Source organism: Neovison vison, chromosome 2 (genome assembly GCF_020171115.1).
Source record: "Neovison vison isolate M4711 chromosome 2, ASM_NN_V1, whole genome shotgun sequence".
Lineage (NCBI taxonomy): Eukaryota > Metazoa > Chordata > Mammalia > Carnivora > Mustelidae > Neogale > Neogale vison.
Window position 1 is genome coordinate 105,319,676 of NC_058092.1, and position 14,829 is coordinate 105,334,504.

Sequence of the window (14,829 nt, forward strand, 5' to 3'; positions counted from 1 at the left end):
AACACTGAAGAATGGGACGAAGTAGATGGTCTGTTTTCATCTCATGGATTCAGAAGCCATCAGGAGGCAGTTTCCAAATACTAGTGCTACGGGTACTCAAATGGCAAATGTCTACACAACTTCATTACCGCTATATTCAGAGGATTTTTGTCACAAGTCTCGGCTAAGTCACTTAACTTTTCTATGTGTCAGGCTGAATCAACACAATGCCGGAAAACATCTGGATGAAAATGAAATGCCTCTGTCAGTTGTCTGGGTGTTTTGTCTACCTGACATCAAACAGCTGGATTCCTGTAAACATTTGGATGACGCACTGAATTCTTCATTCTTCATTCAGATCACAAAATCATAAACTCTCCAGCTTGGCAGGACTGTAAAGGTCGCCTAATCCCTGATATTTGGCATTGCCTCCAATGACCTGTTTTGTATTATTGTGCAAATCAAACACTAAGATAGGGTTATGTATTTTGTCTAATTATATATATTGTATCTTATTTAAACACATGTTTATTTTAACATTTTGTTCTCCTTGGCTGTTTAATTGAATTGTAAATGAATCATTTACAGAGTAAACTAGATTATTATATGTATGAAAATACAATGAAATCCTGTAATTAGCCCAGACTTGATTTAAAAAAAAAAAAAAAAGCTGCAGGTGCATAAATGTGCATAAACTTTGGTGTCACACTCAGCACGGAGCCAAGAGGTTGTGTGCGTTACCTTCCCTCCTGAATCTACCTGCTTAGCTGGGTAGAGAGAGGGGTTTGCAAAGAAGTTCACTTCACCTCTTTTTCACTCCCTTACTTATGGCTGCCATTTAATGGGCTCAAACCAGGTGAAGCAGAGTTAGGGCAAAGGACTGTGAATTTCATTAACTCCACAGATCTGTTTTAGCATCTGAATTTTCTTCATCCAGCTGGCCAAGGTTATAAGCCACCCCATCCCCCCTCTGCATTCAGATAATTCCTTTAAAAACATTCACCCAGGGGCACCTGAGTAGCTCAGCCAGTTAAGCATCGACTCTTGGTTTCAGCTCAGGTCGTGGTCCTGGGATAGAGCCTGGCATTGGGCTCTGTGCTCTGCAGGGGGTGGGGGAGTCTGCTTGAGAGTCTCCTTCTGCTTCTGCCCCTTCTCCCACCCCCCCATAAGCACATGCTTTCACTCTCTCAATAAATAAATAAATAAATCTTTAAAAAAATAAAAAACCAGGGGCGCCTGGGTGGCTCAGTGGGTTAAAGCCTCTGCCTTTGGCTCAGGTCATGATCCCAGAGTCCAGGGATCAAGCCCCGCATCAGGCTCTCTGCTTAGCAGGGAGCCTGCTTCCTCCTCTCTCTCTGCCTGCCTCTCTGCCTACTTGTGATTTCCTCTGTCAAATAAATAAATAAACTCTTTTAAAAATAAATAAATAAAATAAGAATAAAAAACCAAAAACCCAGATGCAGCCTCACAGAGGTGAGCTAAGGAAGATTTCTCGCCCATAGATTCGGCTTCTGGTCTCAAATATGTATTTTATTTCCCTGACAGTCTGCATGGAGCTTTTCATTTCTCACAAGTGTTCTTTGAGCCATTGACTCATTTATCCTGGTAGGCTCCATAAAAATGGGTACAATCTAATTAAAATATAGCAGCAAATGGGAAACACATTCCAAAACTAAATAATGTGTGCCCTGAGTTGAAATGATGGTCTAGGGAGAAAAACAAAGTCAGAAGGTCCAGGAAATGGGAGAAAGGGTAAAATGAGATGGTGAGTCAATGAGGCAGGGAGGCGGAGGAAGACTGTTCTGGATGGCAGGAGATGTAGATAAGGAGGTTCTTATATTTGCAGTGATGGAAGCTTATTATGGGATGGAGGGAAGGTGGGAGTATATCAATCAGTCAGCCAGCCAGCAGCGTGTGTGGGTACCCACTGTGCACGAGCATTCTTGGTGCGAATAACAGTGGGGAGTTAGCCAGGCTGTAAAAGACCTTCCCCGATGAGCTTAAAAACTAATGGTGGAAACCACCCCAGCAAACAACACTTCTGTGAACTTAAGAGAAAGCAGAACCATATTGAATAATGAAGATAGCTACGATCTAAGCAGGCAGCAATACAACCCCACGCCCAAAAAATAACTCAAGTAATCTAGATATGATAGGTTTAATACATATGTATGTCAGAGTTAACATTTATTGAGTACTTACTATGCAGCCAATATTGTGTTAAGCACTTTATACACATCTTCTATACGGGAAATGTGGACTAGCCTGGGAAATCTAAGCGTCAAGTAATATGCCTGTTCATTTTGGTATGAAATGAAATAAATGAAAGGATATAGGGAAGAGGTGTAGGAGCACCTACAGACTTCGGCATTCCAGAATTTGACATAACTCGCAGTGACCATCAATGAACTGCCCTTAAAGTACCTGACATGGATTAATGTGTAATGGGCTCAGATAAGAATAACTTACGCTGGGCAACGGTTCTCTCTAAGCTTTGGGGAGAAAATTTCAGTGCCCCACCATTTGTGTCTCATACAACATCAGTATTCTATATATTTCATTGCGTTTATAGTCATTCTTCTGAAAGGGTGTTCTACTGCATTTTATGGGGGAGATTCTAAACTATTGTTTCAACTGGGAGTGTGAAGACTTGCAAAGCTCCGTGACGTACACTTCATAAAGGCAAAGACAGATGTGGGAGGCCCCTGTTGAGCATGGGTAAATTCTCCAGTGTCTGTCTGTGGTCTAGCTCTAGTGGAGTCACAAGTTCTATGAGAGCTACTGCTGTGACAGCTTTGCCCTTCTTAAGTCTCCTAGAGAGTAACGTCTCAGGATAACTCCAGGTTTGAAAATGGAGAACTGTAAAGTCTATTTTGGATTGGCCAATCTTTTCTTCAAAGGATACCTGGCCTTGACCTCCTATTCCCTACTGTGCTGAGGGACAAAGCCCCAGGCTGCTCCTTGAATGAGGGTGGCCATGTTCTCTACCACATGAGCCTGCTCTCTGCTCTCTGACTGAATGCATAGTCGACTCCGGATAGAAAGGCAGTAGATCCAGACTTTGTCAAGCAAGCTCAACGGAAGTGACGTTTAAATAGGGTAATAAGGTTCTTGTAGGAATCTGAACTGGTAAACTCCAAAAAAGAATCAGTCAGTACTATGAGAAGCATCGAGAAGATGAATGTGGAAGAGCAGCTGGAGAGGACAGCCAGGTCATGTTTGTGGTGAACAACATAAGGATGAAGGACCACCTCTGAAATCAGATCCCCCCAGTGTCCATAGAACTTTTCACTCACTGAGCGGCTGCTGTTGCCAGATGGCCCTGGGACGTGTCTCTCTCCTATTGCCCCAGTAAGACCCCTGATGGAAGTAGGCCTAGGGGGTGTCTGTTTCTGGAAAAAAAATATCCCAGGACTGCCTACTAATTGGCGATCATCTCACTGGTGCTACTCAAAGTGCAGTTCAAGGGCTGGTGGACTCCACGACCGTTCCAGTGTGTGGGAACCAAACTCAGAAAGTGTGAGTAAGTGTCTGAAACTTTAATAGGAATTTGACTTTGCCCCAACATCCAGTTTTATGGCTGTTGAATCTAATAATAAAATTTGGGCCTGCATTTTCTAAATCTGGGGGGTTATTTTCACTGAAATTTCCTAGTAATTTATTTTTATTGTGTTTTACAAAATTATCAGCAAATGAAGGGCTGTAAATTGTAAAAGAAAAAACAAAAACAAACCCACAAAACTTAAAAACAAGTCCTCTGCAATAGTTCGAGGAACACTGATCTAGTCCCTTGTTTTCAAGTTGTAAATCCTTGATCCATGAGTAGATACCAACAGTAACAAATAGTAGAATAGAAAAAATCAGGACACATTGATGCCATAAGAATAAGTATGGTTTTGTGAAGCTTTTGTTTTTTTGAGTGTAAGTGTGCAAACACTCATGTGTATTTGTGTTGTGTGTATATATATATACACACACAGCAGGGCAAGGAACGTGAAATCCCCATGTTTGTTTGTAAAATGTGCCTCTGCAAGGCACCCGAGTGGCTCAGTTAGTTGAGTGTCTGCCTCCGGCTCAGGTCATGATCTCAGGGTCCATGGATTCAACCCTGCCTCATGCCTGAGAGCCGGGTGTTGGGCTCCCTGCTCAGGGAGGAAGTCTGCTTCTTCACCTCCCTCTGCCCCTCCCCCTGCCTATGCTCTCAACCTCACTCCTTGTCTCCCTCTCTTTTTCTCAAATAAATAAAATATTTTTTAAAATGCGCTTCTGCTCTTATCATAGGTATAGGAAAAACATGCACATTACTGGAAAGGTTATTATCTGTAGAATACCCTTTGCATTATCTGATTTTGATTCTATGGGATCTACTTTACACCTCTCTAAATTGTAGATAACAGATAATATTGCAAACTAATTCCTGTCTATGGATATGCAAATTCTGTACTTCAGGGAGAGGGTCAGATGACTCCCACACCCCCACGGAAGAAGCCAGTTTTGCCCCTTTTTGCACATTCATTTCAGTATTCTTGAACTAGAAACGGGTCTGTTCTCTTTGGATTCTCTTTGAACCAGTTGTAGCATGTGTCTAGTTCCCTCACTGGTTGAATTAAACAAACTCTCTAACAGGGCACCTGGCTAGCTCAGGGGGTAGAACGTGTGACTCTTGATCTCTGGGTCATGATTTTGAGCCACATGTTGGGTGTAGAGACAACTTTAAAAACAAGAAGCCATAAGGGGCACCCGAGCGCTGCAGTTGGTTGGCGTCAGATTCGTGGTTTCTGCTCAGGTAGTGATCTCAGGGTCCTGAGATGGAGCCCCTTGTTGGGCTCCACACTCAGTACAGAGCCTGCTTGAGACTCCTCTCCCTCCCTCTCTGCCCCTCTCCCCTGCATGCTCTCTGTCTCTCTCTCTCTCAAATAAAAAAATAAATCTAAAAAGAAAATTAAAATAAAAATCAGTAAAAGAAAATGTCTGAGGAAGGCATGCGCATTCTAAATCTGCATGAGAGTCAGGAGACTACCTTTTCTTGAGAACGATCATCTACCAGAGATCATGGCTATCAGGCTGTGCCTGGGTCCCCAGCAAGGCTGAGGGGCTTCTGCCTGGGTTCACTTGCTACAGCTGCCATTACAGGAACCAAAAGAGTTTTTTTTTTTTCCCCCTTAAGGTTTTATTTATTTATTTTAGAGAGAGAGCATGAGGAGGGGAAGGGGCAGAGGAAGAGAGAAGCAGACTCCCCGCTGAGCTGGGAGCTTGATGCAGGGCTGGATCCCAGGACTCTGGGATCCAGACCTAAGCCAAAGACAGACGCTTAACTGAGTGAGCCGCACAAGCGCCCTGGAAAGTGGTTTTGATCATGAAAGATCTTTGTGAAAGACCAGGAACTGTCAATGATTTTGATGGCTGCCCCCATAATGTCCCTCCCGTGCCTTATTCCTGTGATATTTTAAAATACACATCCCTTTTACCATAGTTCAGAAAATGTCAAGATACAATTGAATGTAGACTAGGGAAATTAAAAGTATAAGGCCCCAGAGAGAGCAAGAAGGAACACCAGCCTGAGAATCAAACATCTAGATGCCAGCCCAGCTTGATCCCTAATTAGCTGCCTGAAATTAAGCAAGTTACTTAACCTCTCTGGGCCTCAGATTCTTTGGTGCTTTGATGTAAGTGAATAACTTGGGGTTTTGAGGTGGAGGGGAGTAACCACAGTTTTTTCAAAAGAAAGCTTGCACACAGTCCCAATTTGCAAGACAATGGCAGACACTCTCTCCAGTTTGGTGTCTGCTTGGTTTCAGCTTCCCACACTATGGCTGGCCCCAATTGCAGGGGCCCCTCAGAACCCCAAGGATTCCATAATAGCATGGCCTCAGAGATGTGGAACTCAACTGCACTAAAGTTCTTCCTAATGCTGTGATGTTACAGTTGGTTATTTTGTCTGAGTTCAACATATTTAAAAAACCCTTTCCAAGTCGTTCCACCCTTTCCTTCCTACCCCCACCCATTTGGCAATCTCCAGTTTTAGTTCTGACCTTTGGAGTGGTGCTCCCCTCCTCAGTTCCTGCAACCCCTGGGATCCACCCCAGAGCTCTAGTTCAAAACATAGCCATTGTATTCTAAAAATCTGTTTAATTATCTGCTTCCCTCACCAGCCCCTGAGTTCCCTGAGAGGACAAGCCAGGTCTCCACACCTCCACTCTGGGCTGCCTCTGTTCTCAGGATATACTCCTGGGTTCTCTCCTGCACCCCACCAGTGACCTCTCACCCAGAGCTCACTTTGAAACCTCAGGTTCACGCGTGCAGCTACTTGCCGGACAATTCCACTCTGGGTTCCTCATAGGCTACGTTCAAAAGCAACAAGGCCAGAACTGGACAGAGCTTCCGTTCAGCATCCTCACCCCATCCTAAAGCCCCATCACGATGAAGAGTGCTGCAATTGACCTGCCCCCTAACAGAAATCCTAGACACCTCTCTTTATTCATTGCCACATCCAACCAGTTATGTGTCCTTCCAATTCCATCTCCTCCAACTCCTGGCCCCATCTGCCTCTCTCCATTCCCACTGATGTTGCTCTAGTATCCACGACCACAGGATAATAACAGATAATTCTGATAGAGATTTTGGGGTGTAAAGTGTTGTATGTAAGTATGCATGCATATATATAAATAAGTAAATTAATTAAGTAAGTAAACCCTCTTCATACCTTAGCTCCTTCAATGTTCTTGCCTACTTGGTAGGTTAGTACTGTTAGCAGACTCATTGCATGGTTAAGGCCATGAGAAGCCCAGAGAGAATAAATAACTTGCCAGAGTTATCCAGAAGGGCTGGAGCTGGAACTTGAACCTGTTTTTCTTTAATGCTATTGACAGTTCCATGAAAACTGAAATATGGACTGGTGGTGTGTCCCTACCACCAGCCTTGCCCTTTTAAGTCCTTTCTCCATTCTTATAGCCCAGGACATTTTTGAAAATAGAAGTCTTATCATGTATTCTCCACTTAAAACCCTTCACTGTTTTTCCTTTGCCCTGGATGCATACAAAATTGTTACTAGGTCACTGCTCCCTTCACAACCCCAACCACTTTAACCTCTCTGATCTCTTTTCTTGTCGCTGTCACCCTTGGTTTCAGTCACATTTAGTCACTTGCAATTTTGAGCTCAAACCTCATGGTGTCTCCCAACTGTACCTCTCTACCTCCTTATTCTTGTGTCTGGCAAATCCTTGGCCCCACCTTTTTCCCCAGCCCGCCCCTAGACACTCCAGGGCTCATCTCAGAAGTGTGCACTGCCAAGAATCTCTCTGTGACCCACTCTTGTTCCCAGAGCCCCATGGATTTCCTGATGCTATTGCTGTTACTTCTACATTGGAAGTACCTGTTTCTTTTTTAGTATCTGCCAGCAAAACAAGCTCCCAAAAGGCGGAGACTGCTTCTGATTTATACAGTGTCATACTTTGCTATAAGTTGGGTTCCTTTGAAGGAGGTGAGGATTCTTGGCAGGTGATTTATTGAGGGAGTGCTTTCTTAGTGAAACCCTTAGGAACCAGGGAAACGGAATAGGGCAAGGAGAAATCAGCCGCGGGTTCCACTATGTCCAGCCTCAAGTTGGTCCTAGAGGGGGCTCTGGGTCTTGATGACAGTACGGACTGTCCCACCTCCAGTGAGCAAGGGGGCTAAGCTTTTATCCCCACCCACAACAATTGGCCGTTGGTTGCGGGCAGCCCCCCTCCCAGGGTGAGGGAAGAGAGAGAGAGTGTGTGTGTGTGTGTTTGTGTTGGGGACATAACTTCAGGACCGTGCTCCCCCACTACAGGTGGGGAAAAGGGTGCATCTCTGAGTTTTTAGCGGTTAGCAGGTGGGTACACCCTCCAGATAAGAGGATTTATTACATACCCCAGCAGCTGGGATGTAGCCTGCCACCTCACACTCAATAAATACCAGACGAATAAATGACAGAACTTTGTATTCATCTATTTCTTGTTTATTCCTGGCTTAATGATTTTTCTAGTGAATTAAATCCCCTAATCTTTCCAACCTTGGTTTTATTTAAAGGTCTCCAGTTTTTCTCAACCTTGCCTGAACTCTAACCATTTTACAGGGTTCCCAAACTTGAGTAACTCTAGTTTCTCCATGTGTTTTCTTTCTTTTTTTTTTTTTTCTCCATGTGTTTTCTTAAGTACTAGCAAAATATGTGCATGACTACTAATATTTCTACAACTTAATTAGTTGTTAAAGGTCTGACTGGTTGTCATGCTGGCAATTGTGGGGAAATTTGATTCTTGGACCCCCAATTGGGCCACCCAGGAGCCCTTACAAATTTGATTTTTAGACCATTTGTCTAGAATGATTTGCTCCGGAACATCTACATATGTCCTGCTTGGGGGTCTACCCAAATATATCTGTCAGTTCTCCACAGTGTGTTTATGTGTTATTGGGGGTAGGGGCCCCTCCCTAGCAGTTAGCTGCTGCCTGTTCAGATGGCCTAAGATCAACAGCCACCTCCCTGGTTGGGAAGGCGGAGAGACCCCTGTGGAGGGAAGGAGAGTTATTTCAACAAGAAGGTTCCCTTCTGTTCAAGAGGGCCAGGGCCCTGATTTTGTTCCTCAAAGACATTTTCTCTGTGGGAGAATTCAGCCCTGTCAGACTCAGCCAAAGTTAAGAACCTTCAAGGTAGAGACTGGGTCTTGTTCATCTTTACATAACACCAGTAATATTTCACACTTAACTATTTAAACGTTCTTTCACATGTAGCATCTCATTAGATCCTCACAAAAATCACAGAAAACAAAAAATTATTGGTACCATTTTACCCGTGAGGAAACTGGGACATCTGACCTAATGACTGACCTAAGATCAGAAAGCTATTAAGTGGCAAAGCCATGATTCAAACCCAGGGTTTCTGATACCAAACGTAATGGTCTTTTTAGGGGACCCCCCAAGTAATGTGAGGCCAGCATGCCATATGCCCTCATTAGCTGTCTGTTAGGTTGAATTACCTATGGCTTCTATTATTCATGTCCAGTGCTCCCTTTTAGTCTAGGTAGCAAGGTAATCATGATGGGCTAGTCTGTGTTAATTAAAGCATTGCGCCAATGAGGTTAAGGTCAGTGGTTCAATTCTCAAAAGATCAGTTACTACTGTCCCAAGATAGTAGCAATCTTAGGGGTGCCTGGATGGATCAGTCAGTTAAGCATCTGCTTTTGGCTCAGGCCATGATCCCAGGGTCCTGAAATCAAGCCCCACATCAGGCTCCCTGCCCAGTGGGGAATCTACTTCTCCCTCTCCCTCTGGCCTCCCCACCTACACGTGTTCTCTCTCACTCTCACTCTCTACCTCAAATAAATAAAACCTTTAAAATAAATAAATAAATAAATATATGAACAAATAAATCAATAAATAACACCTTTAAAAAATAAATAAAACCTTTAAATAAATAAATAAAATTATAAATTAAAAAATAAGGAAAGAAAATCACCAGAGGTCCCCATAGAAGCCTCTGGGTCAATATTCAATGACTCGAGTGGATTTGGCCCCAAAATGTTTATGAAGGAAGGGGTGAGCCAGGCTAAAGTGGGAGCAATGGCACAGGAAGTAATGACCAGCTGGGACATCCAGTCCGGCACACATCAGACCTTCAAAGAGGGGGTCACAGGTACATTTTCTGCTCAAGACAACCTGAAGACTTTGGGAGGTAGGAAAGTAACATGCTTCCACTGGCTAAATTTTAAATCCAGAACCCTAATAAAATCTTCAACCAAGTTCATATCTTCCATTCCTACAACTTAGCCTATGGTGGCAAGAAAGAGCAAATGCTTTCTAACAAATATTTGAAAACTGCAGAACCTTATTGCTAATAGCATTTATAACCATTAGATTTAATGAACACAACTGACAGGCCTGTTTTACGTCCCCCACTCTACCAGGCCCTGTGAGTGGGGATGCATGAAGCCTCTGCCCTTACAGTATCATCCAAGGAGTAAAACCATTGTAGTGTGTAGTGTGTAGCACAAATCAAGCAAAAATTAAGTGGCGATTGGGTAATGTACTCTAGGAGATTAAAGGGGAAAGTTGGCTGTGACAAGATTCCTTTGGGAAATCTTCATGGCAGAGGACTGAACTTTGAAGGATAGTTATGATCTGATTCTGAAGGCAGAGGGGAGTGGAAAGAGAACTCCTTCTGAATCCGGTGCCCCACCTACATTCTCAGCCTGCTTTGCTATTTCAGCCATCACTGCAGTCACCAGCTGCCAGGCAAGCAAAATCTGACAGCACCACACCTTCTGGTGCATTGAGCAGACCTCAGTTTCCCTTCCCGGCTTCCCTGACCTTCCTGCCTGCAGGAATGTACTCCACTGATCTGATACACGTGCAAACCTGGAAGTGTGTGTGGAAGTTGACACCCCAGGAACAGCACTTGATCAACAGAGAGTGGAAGCGCTGGACTGATACTTCCCTCTTCTACCCTGCAGGCTGCTGAGTCTGAGATGCATTAGACAAGCATTCCTCAGAGGAACTAAGACTGAACTCTGGTTGCCCATAGTGATGATCAGATCTATAAAGTATGCACGGATTGGCTTTTCTTTATTTCTTTCCTGTTTCAATCTTCACAAGACCCCTAAGCCCCCAGTCCTATTCCTTAGAATCACTTCCCCAAATTTACCACCTGTTCATGTGCTTGAAAAGAATCTGGACTAAGCTTAAGAATAAACTTGTTGCTTTTTCTCCACATCCCTGAAAAGTAGCTGTTCCAGACCCAGGAGAAAGTCATGTGACATGACACAGGGAGGGAGGTACTGAATCCTTTTACCAAACCTCCCAGGCCCCTGACCTATCTCCTCCTTTGGATTTGTCTTATGGGATTTCATGAGCCAAGGGGGTCTTCAGAGAGCTCCCCGAGGCCTGAGCAATGGAGAACCTTACATTTGTGTAGTACAGAGGTACTTCACTTAGGGTGAAGCAGCCAAGCCCTATGCCCTCCCTTCCCTCCAGTTGTCTCTGAAAGCTGAAAGGGGTTCTTGTATTCCCAGGCCCAGAATTGTGGAAGGAGAGAGCTGAACCTCAGCCTGGTTTAAGCACCCTTTGTGGGACTCCTGTGTATACCTTTGTCCCTAGGTCCCCAGGTCTCTGCACTTCCCAGGACCACCAGTCCATCCCCAGATTGGCACTTGCTCAGGCTACAGACAGTGAGGCTCCCCAGACCACTCAGCTCCACAGTGTCCTCACCAGAAAGTGTGCTAGGAAGGGCCATCAGACTGGCTTACTCTGATCTTGGAAACAGGCTTGACCCTCTCTGAATGTAGACCATGTTGAGTTTTGTGCCTCACAAGTGAAGCATGATAATAAGAACTCAGACAGGACCTCACAGGGATATGAGTTTGAGAAAAAGATCTAGACTGAATGCTGAGAGGAACAGGGTGATTTAACTCAGTGAGAAGCAAGGATGTACAAGGTGCCGATGGTCTCAGTGACTCCAGGAGACTGACCCAGACCAGATAGTGGGACATCACTGGAGAGATTGAGGTTGGACAGAACTTCTCCCTTGTAAGGACCCCAAAGGTCTTGAATTAGGTGGGGAAAGTGGGGGTGGGAAGATTGTCAGGGAGAATAAAGAGGGGAGGATTACCAACTAGGGTTTCTGGTAAGATTACCAAGAGTTAAGCTCATTTAAGGGTGAATAAAGCAATGCCCTGTCGGTGGTGGTCGGGGGGCTTGTTCTCCTCAGCAATCTCTCTGGCCCTGTGTGATGCCATCAGCCTAAATTTTACCCAGGTGTACTTGAAGGAGCAGGAGAGTAACATGGGAAGGAGAGGAGAGAGGACAGTGGGAAATGCCTGCTTCTGTGTCACCAGTCATCCTTATGAGGTTTTCCAAGGCCTTTGACATGGAACCTGTTTGGGAAAGCAGTATGGCCTCTGGTTAAGGATACTGGCCTTGGAGTCAAACCTGACAGTCCCAGTGCTGCTTCCTACAGGCCAGTCAGCCCTCACTCTATATGTAATTCCTATCCACAGTGTCCTGATCCAGAATGGAAACCCGATGAGGACCGGAACAGAGTCTTACTCATGGTGACATCCTGGAACTGTGTAGGGCACCTGGTAATACATATTTCCTATTGGCTGAATAAAGAAGCCTATGGAATGGGAATAATGTGAGCACTGCTCCATAGGCAATAAAACATCACAATAAAGAATATGGATGATAGGGCGCCTGGGTGGCTCAGTGGGTTAAGCTGCTGCCTTCAGCTCAGGTCATGATCTCAGGGTCCTGGGATCAAGTCCCACATCGGGCTCTCTGCTCAGCAGGGAGCCTGCTTCCCTTCCTCTCTCTCTGCCTGCCTCTCTGCCTACTTATGATCTCTCTCTGTCAAATAAATAAATAAAAATCTTTAAAAAAAAATATGGATGCTAGAGCCAGGGCTCCTTTCTTCTGAATCCAGATTCAGCCACTTCCCCCACTGGAACATGTGAAGGTTACTGAATCTCTCTATGCCTCTCTGTGCCCGTTTCCTTATTTGTAAAATGGAGAAAATAACTGCATCTACCTCAACTGGTTGTGCTGCTGCTTAAAATAAGTTAATACATGTGGAATGTGTAAAATAGTGTCTGATTATGTATTTGTTAGTTATTGTCATCATTACAAGGGTTAATTGATAATATGCAAAAAAACGCTCTGGCATTTTGTGTTTTGTAACTCTATGTACTCCTGAATGTTTCAACTCTCTGACAATGAAATGTAATCAGATATTGTTATTAAAAAATTTTTAATATGAAAAATTTTAAGGCAGAGAGTTTGTCATCCACCACATTGCAAGCTCTCCCTACATGTTAGCTCTTAAGATTGTTGCTTTTTGCTCTTGTTATAAGAAAATAATTCTGGAAAAAGGAGCAAGGTAGTGGAGGAATAGGAGACCTAAATATCATCAGGTCCCAGGAGTTCACCTAGATAGCTATGAAACCATTTTGAACACCTACAAACTCAACAAGAGATCAAAGAGAAGAAGAGCAACAATTCTAGGAACAGAAAAGCGACTACTTTCTGGAAGGTAGGACATGTGGAAAAGTGAATCCAAGTCGATATATGGGAAGAGAGACCATGGTGGGGAAGCACCAGCTCACAGCAAGCAGTAGAGCAGCAGAGCACAAAATCAGAACTTTTAAGTCTGCTCTACTGAGGGATGTCACTCCAGAGGCTAAGCGGAGTGTGGAGCCCTCACAGGGACAGTGTGGTTGAGGTCACAGAAAGACAAGGGGTGTCTGAGTGTGGCAGAGTTCCCAGGTGTCAGAGTGGGGAAGCCAGCTACAGAGCCAGAGCTGAGGAGTGAGCTCTCAGCTCGAGGTTACCTTAAACCATTATCCAAGGCACTACTTGGGTCGGGTCACTACTCTTTGAGCAGGGACCCCCCAGGTGGAAGATCCATGGAAGATCCATGCAGACTCACCTTCCTTCTCTGGGAGGAGAAGAACAAGAAGGGAGGAGCTGCTGCAAGAATCAGCTGGGTTTGGACACTCCAAATGGGGTTGTGCATCAGACATAGAAATGCTCAGGCCCAGGCTGGATGAGCACAGAGCGCAGTCAGAGACCAGGGAAACAGGAAAGGTTGACTGCTTTTCTCTGAGGGTGCACTGAGGTGTGGGACCCTGAGTTCTTGGCTCCTATGGGGCCAGAGATTGGGAGGCCGCCATTTTAATTCCCATCCTCCAAAGGTGTATAGAAAGCGTTCAGGGAACAAAAGCTCCCGAGTGTGAACCTGAGCAGATTACTTAGCCTGGTGCCTGGCAAGGACCATGCAATTCCTCCTTGGACAAAGACATTTAAGAATCATGGCAACAGGCCCCTCCTTCAGAAGATCAGCAAGAACATCCAGTTAAGACCAAGTTCATCAATCAGTGAGAACTGTGGAACTCCAGAGCTAGAGAAAAGCAGCACAGATTTCATCTCTTTTTTTCCCCATGATCCTTTAGTCTTTTAAAGTAAAATTTTATTTTATTTTACTTTTTCTTATTTTATTTTTTAACATTTTTCCTCTTTCCTATTTTAACATTTTTAAACTATTTTATCTTATAATACCTTTTTAAAAATCGGTATTAATTTTTATTGTTAATTATTGTATTTTATCCCTTCATGGTATTTAACCTTATTTTTTGTATACATACAGGTTTTTCTTTCTTTAAAATCTTGGGATAAAATTTCTTCTAATAGATCAAAATATACCCTAAATCTAGTGCATGGCTTTGTTCTAGTCTATAGCCTGATCCCATTCTTTCCTTTTTTTTTTTTTTCCGTTTTTTCAACCAACTTCTTATCTTATCAATTCCTTTTTAGAATCTTTTAAAATTTTCATCTTTACAATCATATTCCATCCCTTTATCATGTTTATCCATATATATATATATATATATATATATGTTTTCTTTCTTTAAGATTTTGGAAGATAGTTTCTTCTAACAGACCTAAATACACCCAAAATCAAGTGTGTGACTCTGTTCTATTTGTCAGTCAAATATATATGTATTTTTTTTCTTTTCTTCCTCCATTCTTCCCACAGTTTCATGTCTCTTCTGATTTGGTTAGTATATATTTTTCTGGGGTCATTGCTACCCTTTTAGTATTTTGTTCTCTCATTCATCTAGTCTTATCGAGATAAAATGACAAGGCAGAAAAACTTGCCACAAAAAAAAGAACAACAGGCAGTACCGACGGCTAGGGACTTAATCAATATGGATGTTAGTAAGATGTCAAAACTAGAATTCAGAATGACGATTATCAAGGTGCTAGCTGGGCTCAAAAAAAGCATGGAAGATACTAGAGAATCCTTTTCCAGAGAAATAAAATCCTTTTCTGGAGAAATAAAAG